The following is a 26,157-nucleotide window of genomic DNA, read 5'->3' as shown; positions in this document are numbered from 1 at the left end:
GTGGCAGGTACGAATATACTCTATGCCCTGGGAAGTCGAGAAAATTTCCAACCCGAAAAGATCCTCGACCGGTGGGATTCGAACCCACGACCCTCAGCTTGGTCTTGCTGAATAGCTGCGCGTTTACCGCTACGGCTATCTGGTCAGACAGTTCTACGACACCAATGAGATAAGCCACGCATGTCCCGGGAAACGGGACTACATAATTAAATCTGACAAAGGTGGTAAAGTTAACGTACAACGTAGACTAGTTCTTTGTAATTTACAAGAGGCATACGCCATATTTAAAAAGCATTTACCTTTAATTAAAATTGGGTTCTTGATGTTTGCTAGCAATCGGCCCAAATGTTGTATCTTAACCGGTACGAGTGGTACGCATACTGTTTGAGTTTGCATTTATCATCAAAATGTCAAACTGATTTTCCAAACTCTTAAAAGTAAAAAAATGCTTCAAAGTAGTATTTCATTCTTATCTATTCTTTAGATTCTTTGTCAGAACCCTGAAGAAAACTTTTGGTTACACAATTGCGATCACTGCCCGGGTAAAGAAACATTGACTTTGGAACTGATTACACTTCTTAGTAACAATCATATTGAATCCTTGCAATTCAAACAGTGGCGTCAAGCAGATCGTTGTGTTATGGACCTGGTTGAAAGATATTAAATTAAATTAAATGAGTGCATAATAATATGTGATTTATCAGATTTTTTTTCTTTTGTTATACAAGATCCCATTCAGGGTTTTCACTGGGCAAATGCACAGTGCACAATCCATCCCTTTGCCATCTATTACAAAGATAAATCTTCCGGATTAGAATTTACAAGTTCCATGGCCATTGCAGAATTTACTAAACATAATCAAGTTCTTTTATTTATATCGAGTTGCGTGCAATTTATCAAAAAAAAGATTCCTGGCTTGCAAAAAAAAAAAAAAATTTTCTCGGATGGATCAGGTAGGCAATATAAAAATAAAATGGCAGCCAATAATTTATGTCGTATGAAAAAAAGGTGTTACTGCAGAGTGGTTTTTTTTTCGCTACGTGTCAATCCAGTGGTGGAAATGTTCGCATCACGAAGCAGCTCACGAGTGCATACAAACGCATAACAAACATCACTGACTCGCGAATTGGCTAGGTGTGAGTAAGTCCGCACCCGTCTGCTCGGGAGAACATGTCAAAAGAAGTATCATTAAGCTCGGGAACGTTTACTCGCGAGTAACCGATCAATGTGTGATTTATTATGGTTTTGACAGACAAAATAATTGTATAACCATCAAATCGACAATAAACTAATAGTTTGTAACAACCACCGAAAAGCTAAACATTACATATAATTTGCAATTGGATTAGATGGACAAATTGATGTGAAGATTTGCGAAAAAGTTAGAAGTCTTCTCAGTGAGAATCGAACTCACGACTCCCCGATCTCTAGTTGGGGCGCGTTACCACTACGCCATGAGAGGACTCATGAACGCAGAAGTTAACTTGAATTAGATTTCAGCTCAATAATCACGTGGTCCTTTTTCGCAAAGTGCACCTTTTTCGGAAGAATTAGATGCCCATCCAAGCACAACGCTTTCTATATATATCCAATGCGTTTGAAAGATTGACCTCAATAATTTGCAAAATTTAATACATACAGGACAAACTTCTTATTTAAGTGTTGGAATCCATAAAAAGGGGTTCAACGAACTTACCATAAATCATTCAAAGGATCCATTTATAATCCTCAAAAGATCTTGCAAACAATCTGTCAAATATTCGAAACTTACAAGACATCTGGCACGGAGTTGGCCAGCAGAACTTCTCGTTATCCTAAAATAAATCAATCAAAAACAAAACGAACAATTTGTCAAGGGATATTTTCAGAGATTATCAAACAAATTCCCGTGCAACTGCTCTAGATGATCATTGAAATATTCTTTCACGTGTTTTTCGAAATTTCTCCGCTTCATTTCCGCTTCTAGAAAAAGTTTAAGAAGTACTTTGAACGTTTTCAAAGAATCATCAATGAATCTCCCAATTTTCTCAAAAATCACTATGAAAATTTTCCCAGTTTTTTATTTATGAACTCTTCCCGAATTTGTTGTAATCTCCAAAAATTACAGGGAGTTTCCTTAAACATGTTTATGAGTTATCCATATAAGCTCAAAATATTGCTGTATGAATTGTTCTTGCAAATACTTCTTCCAAACTAAGTACTTTTTGAAGACGTTTAAGAGATCCACTGAAGGCAACTCGTTATCTATTCATATCTATCAATGCATTTCTTCAGCAATTCTCTTTTGCACTCACCAAGGAATCAATATTGGAACTCTCGGAAGGGATTATTTTTTGAATCACTTCAGGATTATTTTTTAGAAGCACTACAAAAAATCTTTAATTTTTAACAGTATTTGTGGTAATTGTTTAAAAAAACCTCTTAATCTTCGGGCTGTCTCTGTACTTTGTATAACAGCTATTATTTTAAAACAAAGATATCTATCGACACCAAACCGAAATGTATTCCTCAAGAATCTCAAAAACATTACTCAACAGTTTTTGTTTACTGTATGGCCCTCTATAATACGGTAAAATCAACAAATGTACACAGAATAATGATAATGAATGTTCCATATACGGTTCGAGTAGACTAGAATTTGAAATCCATATATCTCAAAATACAAACAATTTTGAAACGCGGTCGTTCAGTAAAGTTGTTCCGGGCGCTATCTGATGGTGCCTTATTTTATTCACCACTAGGTGGCACTAGTGCGCATGAAACTTTTACTTTTGTTTTGCAGATATCTCAGGAGCCGGTTCATTTAGAAAATGGCGTCTTCGATAAAGCTGTTCAGTAGCTCAAAGACACGCACTAAAATTATTTTACGGATTCCTGTAAAATCTCAACAGCTGAACAGTTCAGTAAAATAAATACGGAGTACGGTAAATTTTTACAGCATTCGGTTAAAAAAATCATCGGAATTTGTAAAATTTCGACGGAATTACGGTGTTTTATTTCACCGAACTGTTCAGCTGTTGAAATTCACGAATTCCGGTAAAATGAGCTTATTGTGTATCATTATTCTAGGCAAGAGATTCGAGATATTACCCCCAGGCAGCGCTAGGGGGCATGAACGTTTTGTTTTGCGGATATTTTAGGAACCTGACCACTTAGAAAGATGGTACAGTTGTTCAGTAGCTCAAGGGTTATCATTATTCTAGCCCTTGATCTCCTAAACAACTTTGTCGAAGATAGTTTTTCTATGATTAATCTAGATCGTGAGGTATTTTATGTTGAACATGAAAAACCAAGGGTGTTGTACAAAATACAACGCGCAACTACTCGCATTACAAAAATTTACGCGACGAGCGAAAGCTTAAGAAATTGCGCCTAATAATTCTCCTGATGTTCTTCCAAGGTTACTTCCATAAATATCCCAAAATATACGTATCTTGATATTTTGCTGAAAACCATGTTAAAATCCGATCATAACTTCAAGGACAAGCTAAAAAATCGTATAGGCTATGAAAATACTACATGTAATAGATCTAATCATAATAATTCAGCAGATCCTCTATCCTCCAAAATTTTCACATATTCCAGGAATTTCACTAAGAACACATCCAAACACTGCTTTAAGCAGGGATCGACCAAATTTTTCAAGAAATTCTTCCGAACATATTTGCCTGAATTCACCAACAAAAATAGTGACACTTTTATGAAATTTAATGCATAATTGAAGGTCAATCCTAGGATTCATTTTTGAAGTTCCCGTTTTCTTTCGTATAATGCAAAATTTTCTCCAACTGAAGCTGGAACCAGATTTTTTTTCGTTGCATTCACAATACTATACGTATTGTCCTTATAGCAATCATCATATAATGTGGGACAGCGGTACCTTTTTAAGTTTTATTAATATTGATATTGATATCAACACATGTTACTGTTGCCTTCAATTCAATGTTGAGCTTTGCTGAGGTACTCACTCAATGAAGTAAAAGATCTCTTCATTAATCTCTTTGCTTAGCATCTTCTCATGAACGTTATCATCTTTAAATCTATGAAATCAAAAATTGCACTTACTTAATTTAATATGTCCTGAAGTGTATTTTATACATTGTTGTGCCATATGAGTATGATATATCAGCTTTAAACATCAAAAACGCCTTCCAAGAAGGCCTTTCTCCGCTACGGTTTCTTTGAATAACGCTCTTGGAAAGCTGCTACCATTGAAGTTGACTGGTAAGCAAAATGTACCATCGTTTATTCAAATAAAACCTTTGACCCATGGCGTACCCAAATGTATTCATCCATATTTACACCCAAAGAATTTCTCCAAAGAGCGCCCTCAGAACAACTCAATTTTAACGCTGCTGAAATATTTCCCTTTCATCGCATACCATCAGCCTAATACATCTTAGTCGGGAGTTAGTGACTACCGTAATTTCTGGTTAAATTGATCATTTGTCACAGTTTTTCATGCTTGTTTTCTATAATGTTACCAGTGCTTGGAAACTAAATGCAAGAAAACAAGTACGATGGTGAACATCTTTGAGTCTTTGACTTACGTATCAAATTATCTATCAAGGGGTTTTGAATGTTAAGAAATATCTTTAAAATAAAATAAAAAATTCGATTGATCCGGGGTGAAATGGATTATGTGTTGATACGTAGATCGTTTGATATACAACCCTGTATACAAAATTTTGGGTATCTGAGTTCGAATATGATCGCTTACTTCTTACTTATTCAACATCCATGAAAATACTGAATAATTGAATTTCAAGATTATCACTTAAAACGCCTTAATGTAGGTATTTCTAAAAGAATTTTTTTAAGATCTAACAAACAGGTACAAATTTCAATGTTTAATTGACTTTCTGTAATATATGTTGTGCTTCCTCACATACTCACAGGTTGTTATGATCTTACATCTTCGTTAAAACTAGAAGTTTCTTCATGTCGCTTACTTTACAACACATTTTGACAATAGTTTTAAAAAGACATCGACACGCTAATGCTTCCAGTGAACAATTTGTCCTTTGAAGGAAGGACCACACTAGATAACGGACTAGCATGCAGCGCCCAGTGGCACAATCGAAATATATTTCTGACGAAAAGTTTTCCGGACTGAAGCGAGAATCAAACCATCACTTCTTGACTCGATGCTACTATGAAGCCCACAAACTGTTATGTTATGACAAAAATCGTTAATTCACTTGATATTACATTGTCATTTATGCTCTATTGGTAAGAAATGAAATCATGTGCAACGATGATCAATTTCCCCCGAATCTACGGTACATCACTCGTTTTCTCACGTTTTCTGCAACACGTAGCAAGAAAACTTCTGGGTACTGTGGGTGGGGAGTTAATAAACGCACGCAAATACCAAGAAGAACGTTCGCTTGGCAGACGGATGTATAAATCTACGCCCAGAAGGACGTGGAAAGGATTGATAAGGGTTCGAAAGGAAGGAACATAAATAAATTTTCATCGTGATTGGGAAAGCCTTGTTCGGCTAAACGGCCAAGGTGAAAGGTGCTCGAGAGATGAAGGCGAAGGTGGAGGTTATATGGGAGTCGTTTTTTTCATGAATTCAACACCCGGTACGAATCTAATTATGATTACGTGAAAGTGGCATCGATACCGGATGGATGGAGGAGTAATTCAACTGATTTATAGATTTATTAGGTATATCAATGGGGGTAGAAAAAGAATTGCCCGAACAACGCGATTTCTCAGCTGTATCTTCAATTAATAAAGGGTAACCCAGTGAGCAAGAGGATAGATTGCCTTTGGTGGAATCGATTTCAGTTCCGGATATCTTCCAACGAAAAATAGATTCGTAATTAGACTGGGTATAAAATACAATGAAAATTGAGGTTTAAACATTCAAGGCGTTCTACATGACGGACTTTTTGCGTTTTTACCCTTTCAGGAAGAACGAGTCATTTCACCACGTTGAAAATATTATACTCTACAGCAATGAATCCTATACTCAGTAGGTGACAAAAACTGCATTCGGTGACCCAACTTCACTTACTAACAGAATATAAGAAAATCATAATTTTACTCGCATCATTTATGCACACCCTTGGTTCCTCAGTAAAATAATAGTATACATGAATGTGCAATAACGCATTGGCATTTGCACATTGGCGCAACAACATTTTTCATCCATGATCGAAATCTTCTCCCCCTTTGCTAAAATGTTTTAGATTTCAACCTCATCGATAACCACGGTAGTACTGGAACAGCAACATATCAATCAAATGTAATCCATTAGCAAGCCACAAAATATTAACGATTATTGTTCGATCATAAATGAAAGTGTTATCGCTATGGCACATATATGTACGTACGTTCTCAAGAGGGAAATGTGTTAGCAACACTGTAAGCTACCCTTCTCTGCATCTACAGTATAAGACAAAACTATTTATAATCAGATATCGTTATCGAGAAGAATAAAATTTATTTATGCTGTTAAGTGGGACAAAAGTTAGATTCAGCGAGATAATACCCAGATAGCCGTAGCGGTAAACGCGCAGCTATTCAGCATGACCATGCTGAGGGTCGTGGGTACGAATCCCGCTGGTCGAGGATCTTTTCGTAATGGAAATTTTCTCGATTCCCAGGGCATAGAGTATCTTCGTACCTGCCACACGATATACACAAGAAAAAAAGGTCAATCGGCAAAGAAAGCTCTCAGTTAATAACTGTGGAAGTGCTTAGAACACAAATCTGAGAAGCAGGCTTTGTCCCAGTTGGATCGTAAAGCCAGAAAGAAGAAGAAGAACGTTAATGCTTCCAGTGGGCCATTAGCTCTTTGAAGGAAGCACTACATTAGACAACAGATTACCATGCAACGCCCAGTGGCACAGTCGGAACATAATCCTCAAGAAGTTTTTCGGTCTGAGACGGTAATCAAACCCACACTTCTTAGCACGATGCGGCTAAATGCCTTGGTGACAGTAACCGCATGGCTACGAAGCCCACAAGTTGCCTAAAATCCACATACCTATTAGCTTAAAATTTTGCAAAATTTGCCTGATCGTGCGGAGAATGTTACAAAAGTTTAACGTTTTTTCATTAGTTTTGCGAAAATTCGCTTTTTTGGGTATATAACAGTTCGGCAGTTTGTTGATGAAAATTGAGTGTGTATTTTTCTGCAAACATAAGTATATGACTGGCATAAATTTTGTCCCACACAAGATTCGAACTCTTGCTACACATGCAAAAATGGTTAGTTGGCATAGAAAGCTCTCAGCTAATACCTGTGGAAGTGCTCATAAGATAAGCAGAAAAGCAGGCTGGAACGTAATACCAGAAAGAAGAAAAGAAAGATCTACAAAAACAAATGGTCAAAAAAAGCCTTTGTATATTTTCGTCCACTGCTGTATGAGTTGAGTGGAAAATGATTTATTTTCGTTGGCATCAAACCATAATCATACTTCTTCACAGAACATTTATCTGCATCATCAACAGCAGAAAGAAGCTCAAGGTGAATTCAGTTCCAAGAAGCCTTTTCACAGCTTCGCCCCATCAGACCGAAGCAAAGCAAGTTGATACTGTCATCGTCCACAAACAACATTGAGTTACCCCTTTTTCAGCTTAGAGATGATTCACTCGTAAAATTAAAATAAAACATCAACCAAAGTATACCAAACAAAAATGGAAAATTGATATCCACAACCCATCTGCTACTTCTGTTTATGTTGGTTTCAAAATTGTTCGAGTTCTGCTACAAGAAAGTGGCTTAAATTCCTCAGATAATTGGCTTATTTAGGGGTATCCTGTTTTTTTACATATTCTGATTCTACGTTAAAAACTGAGCCAGAATCCAAAGTTTCATAATTTTCCGTGCCCTGGAACTATTTTTAAAACACGTTTGAATTTCGTATGGAAATCGTGTTTGAATCACCCCTCGGAAAATTTTACTCCGGGACGAGCTGTCATTATGTAAATGGAAATGTCATTGTCATTGTCATATATCAAAATTAAGATAATAAAGCGCAATAAAATCGTGTTACACTTAGAAAACTGTGCTCTTTCGATCAAGCTGCAAAAATCTGCGAATTTTTCATCACTAAACAACCCAATTGACAATCCCCTTTAGGTACATCCTGCATTTTTTCAGGCATTCCTCTTCAGATTCGTAATAAGAGGTGTTAGTGCAAAAAATTCATGCAGCAAACTCTTCAAAACCTCCTTAGCGATTCTACTAGATTTTTTATTCCAAAAATTCATCTATAGATTCTTACAGAAATTCATGTGGAAACTTCTAAAGAAACTGCTTCATATATTTTCATTGAACCCTACATGTTTTCAATTTACTTAACCTAACTTAACCTAAATATATAATACATTATCGTGGCAATAGAAGATTGTAACGATTTTTGCCTGAAATTATCAATTATTTTATTTGACATTTTTTCCTATGTTTCAACATCAGATATTCTATGTAACTCATTGGTACTATGCCAAGGAGGAAACTTCAAAATTTTTTTTTTTTTTTTTTTTGAGTACTTTGCAGAGTTTTCTTTCTGGTATTACAACAGCTAGTCCATATTGGTACAGCATACATGGCTGGCCTGAAAATTCGTTTGAAGATCAAAAGCTTGTTTTAGGACAAAGTTTTGATTTTCTATTCATAAGGGGATAGAGACATTTTACATATTTGATACATTTGGCTTGAATGCCCTCAATGTGATTTTTGAAAGTTCTTATCTATCGAGCCCTAGATACTTAACTTCATCTGACCAATTTATTGGAACTCCTCTCATCGTGACAACATGTCCACTTTAAGGTTTCAAATAAAGAACTTTTGGTTTATGTAGGATTATTATTAGTTGAGTTTTGGAAGCATTAGGAGAAATCTTCCATTTTTACATTTACATTTTTTTTATGAAGAAAACATATCCAAACATTTTTGCAATCGACTACAGATGACACGCAGGCTTCGTCCTTTGGCGGAGAGGCCTGTGTCATCCGCAAACAAGGATTTCTGACATCCCTGAAATAACTTAGATAAGTCAGATGTGAAAATATTGTTTATATTGGTCCCAAAATGCTGTCTTGACGAACACCAGCTCTCACAGGAAGTCTCTCAGATCTGGAGTTCTGACAATTAACCTGAAGTGTACGATTTGACAGACAACTTTGAATTATTCTAACAATTTATGTTGGAAAATTAAAGTTTTTTAATTGTACGATCAAACCTTCATGCCAAACACTGTCGAATGCTTTGTCTATGTCTTGAAGAGCAAGACCAGTAGAATAGCCTTCAGATTTGTTGGAACGGATCAAATTTGTTACACGTAAAAGTTGATGAGTGGTCGAATGTCCATGGCGGAAACCGAACTGTTCATTGGCAAAAAATCAATTTCCGTTGATGTGGACCATCATTCTGTTCAAAATAACCTTTTCAAAAAGTTTACTGGCATTTGTTAAATATATCAACTAAGAATGATAAGCTACTTTCTGGAAGTTTCTTGATGAGGATGTTGAAAATTCCATCATCGCCAGGAGCTTTCATATTTTTTTATTTTTTCAATAATAGTTCTCACCATGGAGGGAGACACAGATACTACACACGAACTTTTATACAAAGTTCTTCCAAACTGCAAGATAACTCCAGTTGGCCAACGACAATCAAGGCAGGCTTGGTGAAAATCGCTAGTTTTCATTTGATGTGTACTATCGATCTTTCTGGACAAACATTGGAAAAGGGTCACAGTTTTCTACCTATGCGTTTAATTTTCATTTTTAGTGAAAACGGTAAGAAGATGCTTATTCAAATACATTATATAATATATTCTATATTCAATTAGAATAAAGGGTGCTCTCGTGACGATACTTTTGAATGTGCATGAATTTATTCTTATTCGATTTTTGTTACTTTTGATGAAATGCAAAAATATGTTTTGACTAATTACGCGCTTTTATTATGTTTGTCCACTGTTTAAGATTCGGGCTCACAGTGACACTTCGTGACAGCAAAATCTCGGCTCACTTTGACGTAGATAAATTTTGTATTGGTTTCTCCCTCCCAGGTTCTAACTTCTTCCGAATCAGTCTCCCAGGAATTTTCAAAAACGTTCTCTTGATTGAGAATATTTTCGAGATCCTGTGTAACTTGATTTTTTATTGGACTAGTGAATCCTAAATTAAAAGCGCGCACTTTCAAACTGCTTTTCAAGCTTTTGAGCTTTTTCGCAATTAGTAATAATTTGTTTTCCTCTTTTAAGGCCCGAATTGACTTCTGAGCTTTTTTAATTTTTTTGATAATTTCTAAAAGGGCTTAGAGCCAGGGTTCAATTGAGGAATTTTATTTTATTTTTTTTTCGTTTCCTAGTTGAGAAAATCATTTTTTAATTTACTTTTCCAGGATCTCGAGTGCGTTGAAATTACCTTCTCCTCACGTTTTTAAGACGGATCTTCACAATAAGGTATTGCCATGCCCTTGCTTCCAGAATGGAACTTGTTAAAGTTTCAAGAGCATTGTCAATATCAAGATTTGCTTGTAAAGAAATGTTAACATCAATAATATGTATTATAGAAACTCCTGAAGTTTCAAAAACTTAGTTTCAAATGCCGAAAAAAGTTGATTTTTTACGAATGATGATGCAACTTCTCCACATGCCCCATCAAGTCGATCATTACGATAATCAAACAGTATGGATCTCTTTTAAGTTTTGATCCAGGTTTCAAACAAGTTTCAATAATAACTGATATATGTATGTTATTAGCTGTTAAAAAATTAATCAGCTTATCCTCTGGATATTTGGATCCATTAAAACGTAATCCGATAACTGCTCCAGTAGGGCGGTTCAAAATTTAAAAATGTTTGAGTATCCAATCTCGCATATGTTCCTTACCATCCTTACCATAAAATAGAGTTCTGTGAAATATTCAGCTTTCTAGGTGGTGATTTAAAGGTGGCCCAAAGAGAATGTAGGTTTATATGGTAATTACTATGGAGAAATTTTGAGATATCTTCCAAACACGCTAGTACTGTAATGTAAGTAGAAACTTATAATCCCATAGTCAAAACTCATTCTTCAAACCATAATAAAGAAATTTTCTGAAGAGAGAAATTCATTCCGACGGATAGCAGAAGAGATATTCATGAGTTTGTTTGCTATTATTTATCTCAATATGGGGTTATAGTCCTGCAAACATGTAGAAAAATCCCAAACAAAATTAGCTCGAAGGGGATTTGTTTCTTCAGCAACATCCTTCACTAAGGTTTGAAGAATGAGTTTTCACTATGGGATGATAAGTTTCTACTTACATTACAGTACTAGCGTGTATGGAACATTTCTCAAAATTTCTCCATAGTAATTACCATATAAACCTACATTCTCTTTGGGCCACCTTTAAATCACCATCTAGAAAGCTGAAAATATCACAGAACACTATTTTTATGGTGAGGATGGTTAGGAGCATATGGGGGATTGAATTTTCAAGCATTTTTTAAATTTGAATCGCCCTACTGCTCCAGTCATAGTGGTGGTTTTGAACATTGAAAATTAAAATCAGAGGGAGACATATATCTAAAAGTAGGTACATTATCTGATGATTTTCCGTCAGGATTTTCTGTAGACAAAGAGGCGGAATAGAAGTTTCCTGTGACGGCAGGGTTTTTTTTCCTTTTGATTTGAAACAATTAGAACGGATACTCGTAGTATGCCAAGTGGAGAAGTTTAAATTACCCGCTACGACAAGATTTTCCTTGGGTATATCCACCCGACGGAACAAAATTAGTTTGTGAATGAGCATAATTATAATCCACTTGGAGGGTATGATTCTTGATCAAGCAATGATTAAATGAGAAGTGAGTATTGTTCGAAACTCTACCAGGGAAATTCCGGAAACGAAAAACATTACCGCTCATATGCCTGGCTTGAGCCTCGACGACTCGCCTACGCAAAGGGCAATTCCTAAAGCAAGACTTATGATGACCCCCGCAATTTGCGCATACAAACTTTGTGGTATTATCCTTAACATGACAAACGTCCTTAGCGTGAAAAGTACTTCCGCAAATCATGCATTTAGAATCCACGCGGCAATGTTTCATACCACGACCCCACGTTTGACACCGACGGCACTGAGTGGGGTTCTGGAAATTTCCTCCAGGTTTTGGAAATGTTCCCATGTAACACGGACAAAAGTAAGCCTTACTTTTCCCAAAGCTCTAATATTTTTCAGATCACTTTTATTAAAGTTGCTCATTTCGATGCAATTATCAACATTATCCATTTTACCCTTGGAAGAAAGCGCGCATTCCGGAGAAACGTCCTTTCTTACATTCCTGCCACATTTAGTGACAGTTTTAAATCCCACTTTTTTGGAAGGAATCCCACTTCCTTTTGTTTGTTGTTGCAACCATGTTTAGTGAATAAACGAAAGAAGACGTGACCTTCGAGAGGTTTTTTCCCAAGACGGTGTCCAAGAAGGATTACCATCGCTAGCTGTCGCCAACGGGTCCAACGAAAAATCGAAGGCACGGGTCCAAACAAGGATCGTAAATGGATCAATAGTAGAAAAAGTAGTACTGAGAAGTACTGTTTTTGTAGCACTGAGAAGTACTGTTTTTAAAATACTTCCTAGAGCAGAGAGAATTTGTGTACGCACCGCACTGTTGCATCGTCAATGCTTTTTTCTTTCTTCTGGCGTTGGGCCTCTACTAGGTCAAATCCTGCTTCTTAGCTTAATGTACTTATGAGCATTTCAACATTTATCAACTATGAGCTGCATTTGTCAATTGACTATTTTTGCATTCGCATCATAAGGCGGAGTACCAATAGTACTCCTTACCCTGGGAAGTGTAGAAATTTTCCAACTTAATTATGTTTCTGGAAAACTTATGATTTTGATAAGTGTTTTCACAAATGCTCTCTAAAAATGCGAAAATTTGCTCTAAAAAGCATATAACAATATAGAAGTAGGCAGCAGCGGTTAACACAATGAATTATTTATATTCTTCTTTATAGAGTTTTCCCCCTAGTATAAAACATACAAAAGTACAATATTTTGCTTCGGGAATTGGTTACTCATCATACTCACAAAAAGTAACTTGTTCACTCATCCGAGAGTAATGACGTCATACTCTCGCATGATTAGGAGTAAGGAATGAGTAACTCACATTGTGAGTATTACTCGCGAACTAGTACGAGAATGAGTATTTTTTTACTCGCGAGCACGAGTTTCCCAACACTGGCTGAAACTAGTTCTGGTAGCCTATATTGACCATCGCGATTTTCAACACGGAAAAAATTTTTGCACAGTTTCGATATTCTTGAATTGGTTAAAACCGGTGCTTCTACCCTAATTTTTGTTTTATTTTTCAAGATAGAGAAATTTGGATGGCCTCCATAGTGTCATGTTTCATATAAGAAAAACGGATGATTGCCGAAAAATTGAAAAATAGTTTGCCACCGTTTCTAGCAATGTTTTGTTAGGTTATCAATGTAGTGCAATTTGAAGAAAGCATCATCATTTGCTGTAACTTGAAGTTTTGTCGTGTTGTAGTGTGAATTTGTCAATGAAAGAACCAAATAAAATTATTATTTAAAACGGGTTTTTCAATTATTACTCCTGTGGGCAATGAAGGAGTCTACGAAACATATGATGCAGATAATGATAATCAGTTTTTCCAATTTGTTGCCTGTCGTATGTACATTCGTAGTCTATCATCAAAACAACATAAAAGTATCAGACATAAAGTTTTGTTTTCATAATAGAAATTTTCGACAACGCACATGAGAATCCGTCAATGTATTCTTCAAGAAACGTGACAACAAGATTACAAAAAAATTACACGCCGTGATGTAAAAGTCAGTTTTTACGGCTTTCACGTCCCGGCGTGTACTGTGCATTGCGCGATTATTTATCGCGACGGCAATCTTTAAAACTTCCTAAAATATAAGACTTTATTGTACTCGATGTAACTAATTATAAACTGTGAAATTATTATTTATGTTAAATCTGCAATGTGTCGCCGAATGTAGTAATTTAAAAGGTTAAACCTTACGCTACTGGAAATAAATAAATGAATGAAAATAAATGCATGTAGATTGTCGCAGATAGGGATGCTTCAAATATGACGTCCATCGTTTTTTGAGATTTCTAGAAACCCCCCCCCCCCTCCCTCCCCCTCTGTCACGCTTCTTCCAATACCTTCTACACGTACTGTCACACTTTCGTAGACCCACCCCCTCCCCCTAATGATAGACGTCATTTTTGGATAATCCCATACTTCAAATTTGGTGTCTTTTACACAATTATTTCTGATTGTCTCAGACTTGATGGCGCCGAAGACACCAAAACGATTTGAAGTAGCTGCGACGATCAACAAGCGTTTTTAAGATCGTCAGCGCGAAAACTTTTCGCGCCACGCATATTTTCTTTTTTTATTTTTGTTCTTTATTGTGATATAATATTAATAACAATTAATTAATTGTTAATGTCAAATGGTTCACTTCCTTTATATGCATCAAAGAAGATGTAAATTTATTAGACATTTTGTAAAAATATATCATACGTGTCATACTTCAATTATGTGTATCATATGCCACAGAAGTTAAAACGTGTTGTTCGAACCGTGTACTACAAAAGTGAAGAGAGCAGCTCTACAAAAACGAACGATCAAAAACTGAGTTTGTATAATTTTGTCCAGTGCTGTATGAGTTGAGCGGATAATGATTTATTTTCGTTCGCATTAAACCGTAATAATACTTTTTCACAGAACATTTATCTGCATCATCAACGGCAGCCAACAATACTCAGAAAGGGGCTCAAGGTGAGTTCAGTTCCAAGAAGTCTTTTCACAGCTACGCCCCATCAGACCGAGGCAAAGCAAGTTGACACTGTCATCATCGTCCACAAACAACATTGCGTTACCCCTTTTCAGCTCAGAGATGATTCATTCGGAAAATGAAAATAAAACTTTAACCAAAGCATACCAAACAAAAATGGAAATAGGATATCCACAACCCCACTGCTACTCCTGTTTATGTTGGTTGGAAGTTGGTCCTGTCCTCCTCATGGCAATCCACTCATTTTTTTTTTTTTCTGGCTAAAACGACACCGTTTTGCAGCCCTTTGATGCAAAAGACAGTCACGGAGTGGATGTTCACCAGTTCTCAACGTGTAGTTTCCGTTTTTAAATGCACTTTTACACTTTAACACTTGCACACACTTATGCACCAAAACGGGCTGACTCAGCCAATGGCTGTGCCTTTTTCTCACGTTGAGCAACGAAGAGCGGGACGATGAAAACGAGGGGTGTAAGTAAACAATCTCATAAACGAGCAACGAGTAAAACGCTCTTGTACAACTTCCTTCCTTTTGCTCTAAGCATTTTCGCATTCGCCATACGTCACGTTTGCAGCCTTTTCCCTATTAGGTACCACTTGAGCCATGTAACTTATTTTCCTGGGATGAAAGCTCTTGACTTTAATTTTCCTTGTCGTTGTCCACCCACTTCGCTTCTGGCTCATCTCGTTTAGCAGCAAAAGGATCAGGTGTTATATAATACGGTATTACACTTCATTGCACTAAATATTCTTCCTACAACTGGATTGAATTTTTGAAAGAAGGATATCTATTCACGCAAAACCCAGGGAGAAATTCTACACTCTTCCATTTTTTAAACGCTTTTCAGCTGGGTTCAAGATCTTGCTTGGCACTGTTGCTAATTCACTGCCTTGAACCCAAAGCGACGTTCGACATTCCCCAATCAGCGCAAAATAAAATAAAACACAATTCAGTGAAGAAAAAACCGACCGTGAATTTGACCGACCCGACTCGGGAGCAAACAGTCCGTAACTTTCCACCGACCCAGAGATACTGTGTGCGAAAGTGTTACTGATAAAGCAGAAAACTGACACACAACATATGATTGCATTCGACGGAACCGACATGTAAACAGGCCCAGCTTCGGTATCAGTAACAGCGTGGAAAGCGTGGAAAGCGTTGAAAAGGCAACGGCAATTTTGAGAACAATGAGAAAACCCCGCTGGCTATGTATAGAATGAGAGATTCTGCGCATTTTGGTGGCGGCGTTCGGGTTTCGGGTTCGGTAGATTGATAAACGCATGGTGCGATAACATACAAATGCACGCGGTTGATGGACGAGACGCTGGAAATGTTCCACTGTGGTGTAGAATACCACATTCGATGGACATCATTCATTCTTTTCCAAAGTATGTATTTGTTTATTTACTTAATATTACATCAATTAATTTGATAAAACCTCGTTAGCGATGTTACGCCAATTCACTCCAACTCCAACTTAGATTTTGACCCACCCTGTGCAGAAGGAAAAAGCTGAAGAATAGCGGACTAATGTATTCCATACCAGATAATTTCCAATACTTACAACCTGAATGAGATATGAATAAGCCCTGCACAAGAGGTAAAATACCTCAAATAATAACTCATATATATTCTACTAACACCAAACTGATAACTAGATCAAATATTGCAATACCTAAACAGTACATGATGGATTTTCATATAAAAGTGAAATGTCGAATACCAAAAGGAAGTATTTTTAATTATTTCAAACATTTTTTTCAATACCATTATAATACCAAATTGAGGTATTGACTACTGAACAAAACCTAATTATGGTATCAAACCAAAATATAGTATGCATAGATTATCGCGAGTTGTTTGTTCCTCCTCGGAATACTAATCAGATCCTGTTCTGCCGTTATACGCATAATTGTCCCATGTTACTTTTTGTCATTAAACAGTTTATTTTTACGTATAGTTTTAGAAAACACACACCAAAAATTAACTTTGTTCGGAAACTCAATGAAAAGCAAGCCAAGTCAATTTGTCCCATTGTTGAATTTGCACGCATAACTGTCCCACTACTGTATTTCTACGCATAACTGTCACACTATACAATTCGCTGCGCTGATCTCGAACAAAATAGTCAGTAGCCAGTTTTGAATTAGCTGGTGTTTGGGAAAATCGTTTTGAACACCTTCTTACGTTGGCTTTACATCCCATGTGGAACACAACCTGTTTTATTTTTTATTTTCGAGTCCATGGCTTGCGACAAATCAACTTCATGATTTAGCAAACCAAGTCTAAATAAAAATAGTTAGAATGTTTTTGGATGACTTGGCCACATGCTGGGTTGTTCCGAATACCGGTTCATTGGTGGAAGTGATTGGCGAATCTGAAACCTGGCTTGTGACATATCAATTTGCATGAATTTGCAAATCATGTCTAAAGGTGGTTCAAATGTATTTGAATAACTTGACCACATGTCGGAATGTTCCGAATTCCCGGTTCCCTGGGGGAAATGGCCTGTAAACCAGGGCTGCCCAACGTACGGCCCGCGACGTCATTTTATGCGGCCCGCGAAGAGTTTGAAGACTCTTCTTAAATCTGGCCCGCAGGCTGCTTTACTCATTTGAAGTAAGAACATACCGAAAATCATAATTGAAAATTTCGTTTCAATTTTACGCTTGTATGAAGGTTCAATTAATTTTTAAATTTGAAATTTACTAAATTTACTTGATATCATTAATGATTCGAATGATGTATTGTCATATTTTGCTTATACTCAGTGAATCAAACGGCGATCGAAACAAACGCAAAATAATCAATAAACCTAGTACATTCACATTGTTTGTTCCAAATTTTGCGGGTTGGGATATAGAAAAATTGTCATGGCCAACACAAAGTACAACATTGTTGCAATTTTTTCAATTCGATATTAAATAGCTTTTTTAAAATAATAGAAAATTTGGTAGTACCCTTTTTTTAAGTTGATAAGCGATAAAATTATTCTACGTATAAATCAAGGAGGCGAGAATCAATTTGGGGCTCATAATGAGAAATCATACTTTTTAATAATCGCAATGATTTAATTAAGATTTTAACAACACTATAGCATATATTCCATGACTTTCTTCAATATTTGATAGTAGAGACTGAAATTCAATCAATCTATATAAATAAAAATGAAATGGTGTTTGTATGTCACGAAATGGCTTGAGAACGGGTCAACGGATTTACATAATTCTTCCACTGTTGCATTCGACAAGAGATGCGACGTGTTCGTGCGTAGAAAAACTTCAGGAAAGTCTCTGGAATAGTTGGAGAAAAAGGGAGAAAACTGGTCTGTCATTTTGAATGAGAGATTGCAGGCCATTTTTCAAAAGCCTACTTGATGGCAAGACGAAGTTTGCCGGGACCACTAGTCTTAAATAAAATATGATGGGTAAAGGCTCAATTAAATCGAGCAGAATACTACAGCAAAGGCTTAACTTCTACAAAATCACACAAACTTTTTTTTTCTTCATTAGTATCATTCCAAACATTACATTAATTTCTTATATATTGGTGTTCTGTGTTATTCGACAACACTATCATCCTAATTTGGTAAAACAAATTTAATAATCTTACACACTAATTTTACAGAAAACTTAGGTAGAATTCTCACCAAATCATTAGCAGAGTTTTTCAGAATCTTCTGAACCAATTTTTCACAAAATTCTGAGCAGTGTTTCCACTTAACCTTGTGTGGATTTCTGAACATATTCTTAACAAGATTCATATGCAATCTTGGAGAAATATCTCGCAGATTCCATAACAGGATTTTAGAATGGATATTCTCAGGGTATAAACTGCTTTGGATTTTTGCCAAATGTCAGGTTTTCTTTCACATCCCCAGGCATGATACTTAAATAACGACGAAATTGTGACAAAATTCTGAGTAGGATTTTTATAACATCTTATATAAAATTTAGTTCAGGATTTTCAAGGATTCCTCAACTAAATATTGACATAATCTTGAAAACAACTCCTTCACAAGATCATTAAAGAAAACTGAGTGAAAAATATGTTGGAAATGTTTTGGCCCGCTAAGCAATATTATTGCTGAAATGTGGCCCGCGGTTCAAAAAAGTTGGGCAGGCCTGCTCTAAACCATCGGTTCTGAAACCTAGCTAGCAACATCAAACTACATAAATTCCCAAATCAAGGCTAAAGAAGGGTAATTCAAAGGTTCTTGGATAACTTGATAACATGCCAGGTTGTTTTGGGTACCCTGTTCTCCAGAAGAGGTGATTATTATATTAGCGATTCTGAGACCTATCTTGCGACACATCAAACTTGATGAAGTCAAGAAGAAGTCAAAGTCATGTCAAAAGAAGAATAGTTTGAGAGGTTTTGGGTGACCTGGCCACATACTGGGTTATTCTGGGTAATTGGTTCTTCGATGCAAGTGGCAAATCTGTTGATGATTCTGAAGCTTTATTTGCGATGTATCAAAAATCATGATTTTGCAAACCAAGTCCAAAGAAATGTCAAATCGTGTGAAGATTTGTGTCGTGAATTTTGAGTAAAATATTTACTCCGCAAAATAACCTTGAATTCGCGATGAGTTTCTGTCAAGCCTGCAGCTGGAAGAGTCGATATATTAATTTATAACATCTTATAAACTCTCTAACTTACTCATCCACTCTTTCTTTCACTAACTCATACATTGTCTCATTATCACACATACAGAAAACTTTGCATTTCATCCCAAACTATAAAATCGTATTTCTTCACGTGGCTCCGTTTGGCACATGTCACTTGATCCGTCATTAGGTGCCTTAAGATAGTCTTGAGGATATACGTCCGCTACATTCGGTACAATCTATACGTAAGAACGGTCATCTACAGCATTATGCTAAGCACATAATTGGTCACTAATATCAGTGGGACTGTTATGCGTAGAAATTCACCAAAAACCCTGTATTTCTAGGCATAACAGTCCCACTTTGAATTTCGTACCTAAATTTACTTTATTCCCACAATAAAAACTCTTGACTCTAATGAACACGCTATTCTTTATACTGTTGTAAAGATTTTAATTTATATTTACCACACATTTGGTCAATACGAGGCCTAAATGTGTTAAAATCTTTAAACGCGTTTTTCTCGATTGCATATTTTGGAACATGGGACAATTATGCGTGTAACGGCAGTGTTGCACCTGATCGTTCGCTCCATGCCTTTTTGTAAGAACTGGATTTGACGTGAACATAATTTTCGCTTTCTGGCTTTCGTCACCTTCTGGAAACAGAGTTCGCTGAAGCGTCTGGTGAGGTCATGGGTCATTCTCCGCTGCCACACATCACCAAAGATGGTCCAAATCAAACGTCATTCTACCACTCCAAGTGCTTAGAAGATCCTCTTCCAGCATGGTCCATGCTTCATGTCCATAGAGGACCATCAGTCTTATTACAGTTTTGTACATAGTACATTTGGTGCGGTGGTGAATCTTTCTCGATCGCAGCTTCTTCTGGAGTCCATAGTAGGCGTGACATCCACCGATGATGCGTCTCCATATTTCACGACTGACGTTGTTATCAGCCGTTAACTAGGATCCGAGGTAGACGAACTTATCAACCACTTCAAAAGTACCTATCCCCGTCTATCGTTACACTGATTCCTAGGCGGACCCTGTCTAGATCGGTTCCGCCATCAGTATGTACTTTGTTTTGACGCATTCACCACCAAACCGACGCTTGTCGCTTCACGTTTCAGGCGGGTGTACAGGTCTGCCACCGTTCCATTTATTCTGCCGACAATATCCATATAATCCACGAAGCAAACAAATTTGCTAGATCTTGTGGAAATCGTACCCGGCTCTCCGCATGACACCTTCTAGTGCGATGTTGAATAGCAAGCACGAAAGTCCATCACCGTGTCGAAGTCCCCGACGGGATTCGAATGAACTGTGTTCCGTATGGAACGTGCGGAAACTCCTACAAGAATAAGAACTCAAAGGAGCACAACCTGCATCAGTAAAAGAAACAACAACAATCGTAAACATAGCCGAAATGTACAACTCACACAGTTCAAGCCCCCGATGAGTCCCACCCTAACGACGCCGCTGAGAGTGTGAGTTCCATCCACGACCGTGAGTGTCATTGGTGAGTGCAGTTGAGCGATTCCCGCCGTTATCATCGTCACCACCATGGTTCTCACCACTCACCACACCACCGCATCGCACACATTTTGGAACACGTGTCGTGTTTGCGCGAGAACATTATCGAAGTACTCAATATGAGTATAAATACACGGAGGGAAACGTTTGCGAATCAGTTTTTTTATCCGTCGTATCGTATGTAGTAAAAAGTGTAAAGTAGTGCAATAAAGTGCAGTGACTAGCAGAATCAGTGGTGTTGGTTCCCTTCATCCGAACAATACAGTCCACCCCGACCCGACCGGAGTTGGCCACGGGAATCAACACCACTGATTCTACTAGGCACTATACTACTTTATTAACACTACTACGCTACTACACTGTTCACTACTTCGCTATTTACTTTTGGTCGGAAAACTTTTCACTTCACTTGGATCGGGTTATATTCGCGGCGGTTGAAACATAACTGACTCGACTACGCGGAGGGATCGCGTATTTATAGCAGCGCGCCACGTGTTCTAGAAGCACGTGGAATAGTTGCGCGTAGCTCGGTCACTCACTCGTGGAAGGGAACTCACTCGGTTACTCACGGTGCTCTTGGAACTCATTCGCTTACGGTGGGAACTTTCGACCACAGCGACGTCGGCAGGGTGGGTCGTGTTGGGAGCTGCATTCGGATGAGTGCCACGTGTCCGGAATTAAAGTGAGGCGTGTTTTGCGACGAATTGGAAACGGCGTGGATGATTTCAGTCTCACTCTTTTACGACTCGTTCTGCACGGAACAAACTGGAATGTTCGCCCGAAATCTTCACGCTATTATGCATCGTTGCTCTTATTAGTCTTGTAAACTGCCCGGGAAAGCTGTACTCGTCCATGATTTTGCTTAGCTCTTTGCGGTCGATGCTATCAAAGCTGCTTTAAAATCGATAAACAGGTGATGCGTTGAAACTTGGTATTCACGGCATTTCTGGAGGATTTGCCGTACAGTAAAGTTGTGGTCCGTCGTCGAGCGGCCGATGATAAAACCAGATTGATAGGGAGCCGGATCATATTCTTGACACGTTTGCGTCACTTCGACAGTAGGGTTTTTTGTAAGCTTTTGAGCTCATATTTCACCACAATATGCGTCATATTAAAGTTCTTCTTATTGCAAAGTTTCTGACAATCCAATCGAGAAAAACCCTCCATGCCAAAGTGAATCATGGAAGTACCCAAGTAGTTCTGCACCCTAACCAGGTCCGTCGCACTCGGGCTCAGATTGGGTACCACTTCTAGTACTGCATTCGGTCCTTCGGTAGTGCAAAAGGTACCCAAGTTTGACACATCGCAGTACACTTTTCACGGCATTCTAGATTACCTTATGAGCCATAAAATTTTGGGCATTTGCAAGGGACATGAAGGTCTTTAATTTGTCTTTGCCCTAACTTTCCACAAACCCATTTGCTGTTGATAGACGATGGAAGATAATCTGGGATAGCACTTGTATGCGGCATTCAGGATAGTGAACGCACGATAGTTTTCACATTCCAGTTTGTCGCCCTTCTTGTAGATGGGACATATAATCCCTTGCTTCCACTCCTCCGACAGCTGTTCCGTTGTCCAGATTCTGACAATCAGCCGGTGCACACATGCGGCCAACCTCTCCGGGCCTATTTTGATGAGTTCCGCTCCAATACCATCCTCACCATCTGCCTTGTTGTTCTTGAGCTTATTGATGGCATTTTTAGCTTCCCTCATTGTGGGAACAGGATGGTTTCCTACATCCGCCGTGCTGACATAGTCACTCCCTCCGCTGCCCTGGTCTTCAACGCCTGTGTTCTCCGTGCCATTCAAGTGTTCGTCGTAGTGCTGCTCCCACCTTTAGATCATCTCACGTCCGTCCATCTAGGTTCTTCCATTCTTATCCCTACACATTTAGGCTCGTGGCACGAAGCCTTTTCAGGATGCTTTAAGCTTCTTGTAAAACTTTCGCGTTTCTTGTGAACGATGCAGCTGCTAAATTTCTTCATATTCCGCTTCTTTCATGCGGCGGTTACGCTAATATTCCCCCGGTTGTGTACAATGTCGGTCAGTGACATCAGAACATAGACATTTCAGATAGGTTCTGACGTCGGTTATATCGGATAAGTGCCGTCCATCGATCAAAACGAGATCGATTTATGATTCTGTCTGCTGTGGTGATCTCCAGATGTACCGATACGGGAGGCTGTGCTGGAAGTAGATGCTACGAATGGCCATGTTCTTGGAGGTGGCAAAATCTATCAGTCATAGGCCGTTCTTGTTCGCCAGCCGGTGGGCGCTGAACTTTCCAATCGTCGGTCTGAACTTCTCCTCCTGGCCAACCTGAGCGTTCAAATCGCCTATGATGATTTTGACGTCGTGACTTGGGCAGAGTTCGTACTCCCGTTCGAGCTGCGCGTAAAATGCATTCTTGTCATCATCAGAGCTTCCGGAGTGAGGGCTATGTATACACGATTATGATGCTGAAGTTGAAGAACCGGCCTTCGATCCTTAACTTGTACATTCGTTCATTGATCGGCTACCACCCAATTACGCACCTCTGCATACCACCCATCACTACAAAAGCTGTTCCAGCTCACGTGTGTTGCCGCAGCTCAGATGGTATGGTTACCTCTAAACGTTTGCACAATTGATCCTGTCCAGCATATCTCCTGCAGCGCTACGATGCCGAATTCGCGGATCTTCAGTACATCAGAGAGTATGCGTGTGCTTCCGATGAAGTTGAAAGATTTGCAGTTTCACGTACCGAGTTTCCAATCGCTAATAGATTCCGTCACTGTGGTCTTTGCCGATTGTTCTGGTCCGTATTCTCTCGTTGATTATTCGTTGCTTGAATTTTTACGGTTGGCTGGCAGGGCTGACTAATAACAACCCCCTAGATTTCCAGAGGACCTTTCTCCCTAAATGTTCGGATGACCATAGTGCACAGCTTAGCTTAGAGTCCTTCTCTGGCACTCAAACGATGATAGGCCGCCTCTGATATGGAGAACAGACGCTGTTACGAGCCGCTCCTTACATGGTGTACAGACGCTCCAGATTTGCAGAGCAAACCTCACGCTGAGCTTGTCATCGATCATCACTCTAAGATGCCTGAGGTATCGCTTAGACTCTATGGTGCCATTACCTACCGAGATAAGCGGCCGTTTCTCGGATTTGCTTTACCACCACCACCTTAGTCTTGTGATGGACCAGTCCTACTTTCCTAGTCCTAATCCATTCCTAAACTATGGAGATAGAGTGCGCTGCTGTCAACTCTAATTTCTACATCAATTCGCCATAGACCACTAGGGTGATGTCGTCGGCGGAGCCAACAATCTTGATATACGTCTGAAGGGGCATCCCCTGTACGTCATCGTACATCACATTCCATAACATCGGGCCCAAGGTTGAACCTTGAGGTACTCCCGCGGTCATTCGAACGCTTTTCTGCCCCTCCTCTGTGTCATACAGTAGAATCCTACCATCAAAATAGCTTTCTAGAACCTCACACAACTGCACCGGTACCTTAAAGCAGTGCAGTGCGTGGGCTATTGCTTCGAGGCTTGCGCTGTTGAACGTATTCTTCACATTCAGAGTGACAACCGAGCAGTAACGAATACCGCTCTCTTTATGCTCGATTGCCACCGCCCTGTCTAAACGACCGACTGGATAGCGTCTAGAGTAGATTTACTCTTCCTGAATCCAAACTGGTTGTTGGACAGGCCGTCCGCATCGTCCGTATACGGTACTAGCCTGTTGAGGATCAACCTCTCCAACAACTTGCCCGTCGTATCTAGTAGACAGATAAGGCTACACGCTGACGGATCACCTAGTGGTTTCACCGCTTTGCCAAAAAGAAAAAGCAATTGCATATTTCTCCAATTGAGGGAATTTTGAAATTAAAATAATATATAAAACACTTAAACGCTAATTCAAAACTAGGTAAACTCATTTAAAAAATCTCATGAATTGCATCATTTTGAATCGAAACAAAAAATCGATTGAAAAAGTCGATTCACTAGGTTTTGAGTGCTCTTAACAACTATTCAAAAAATCGATTACCCGGTACAAAAAAAGTCGATTTTCGGAACATCGATTCAAAATCAACCATCGCTAGTTGACTGCTGCTTCAAGGGGGATACCATCAGGTCCCGGTGTCTTATATTTATTTATTTATTTATTTATTTATTTATTCAATTATACTTGTAGAGTAAGGGATCACCCTTATAAAAATACTACAATCGGATTTTTCGTTGTTCACACCACATTCTATCCAATTCATACAAATCTATCTCATAACGTAATATGATTTGATAACAATAAACAACAATCAAAAACATGTTATCCCCGTTAAACAATTCATCTAACTTAAACTAATTCCCCTCATTTAGCCAGCTCATGCACTCAGTTCGGAATCTTGTTAGTGAATATATAGATTTAATATCTGTTGGAAGTTGATTCCAAAGATTAATTGCACGTACGAAAAAAGTATTGTTATAATGAGAGGAGTTATGATGTATAAGTATATAGTTTCGAATTCTAGCACTTCGAAAAGACTGTAACTTGTCAACTAAGTATTGTGGACCATGGTGAATAATTTTAAATAAGGTTATATAGCATCGTAATCTGAAGAATCTATCAAACGAACAACCCAACAATTGCCGTTGAAATTCTGTTACATTAGAAAATCTGGATAAATTGAATACCCATCTAACGCAATGGTTTAGTGACACTCTCAGTCGATTAAAGGCTGCTGCTGATGCGTTCAAAACTAGTTCTGAACCATATGAAAAATGCGGTAACAAGAGTGATTTAAATAACTTTAATTTGGTTGAAACAGGTAGCATATTTGCAGTGAGTCGTAAGTGTCGTAAGCCTGCATAGATTTTCCCACATTGTGCATTAATTTGACAATCCCACTCAAGATTGGATTGAAAAACCACGCCAAGATTGTGAGCTTTATCAACATAATCTAATTTGTCACCGTTAATGACTAAATCAGGTAAAGTTGCACGAATTTGTCGTCGAGAGATGAACATAGCTTTGGTTTTTGTTGAGTTTATGGGAAGTAAATTGCTTGAAGAGCATTGAGATAGTCTTTCTAGATCATAGTTAATAAGTTGTGCTAAATCACGTGTATTATAATCAGTTGAACAAATGTAAAGCTGCACATCGTCTGCAAACATGTGAATTGAGCAGTGCTTCAGAATTGATGGTAAATCGTTTAT

The 26,157-nt window shown here is 38.2% G+C and overlaps 1 protein-coding gene across 4 annotated transcripts in view; it reads right to left on the bottom strand.

Annotated features, from left to right (window-relative positions):
• Positions 1-26,157, bottom strand: part of LOC5568664 (Kv channel-interacting protein 4) — a 102,547-nt gene that overhangs the window by 27,539 nt on the left and 48,851 nt on the right. The window contains exon 1 of one of the 4 annotated variants that reach the window (XM_001652449.2): positions 15,775-15,856. The exons of 2 other annotated variants lie outside the window; for them this stretch is intronic. The gene's annotated coding sequence lies outside the window, so the exon portion shown is untranslated. Of the gene's footprint in view, positions 1-15,774; positions 15,857-26,157 lie in introns of those variants that run through there. One more of the 4 variants, XM_021850073.1, reaches the window with a different exon arrangement.

Source organism: Aedes aegypti, chromosome 3 (genome assembly GCF_002204515.2).
Source record: "Aedes aegypti strain LVP_AGWG chromosome 3, AaegL5.0 Primary Assembly, whole genome shotgun sequence".
NCBI lineage: Eukaryota > Metazoa > Arthropoda > Insecta > Diptera > Culicidae > Aedes > Aedes aegypti.
The sequence above is the reverse complement of the archived record's forward strand: the minus strand, read 5'-3'. Positions and strand labels throughout refer to the sequence as shown.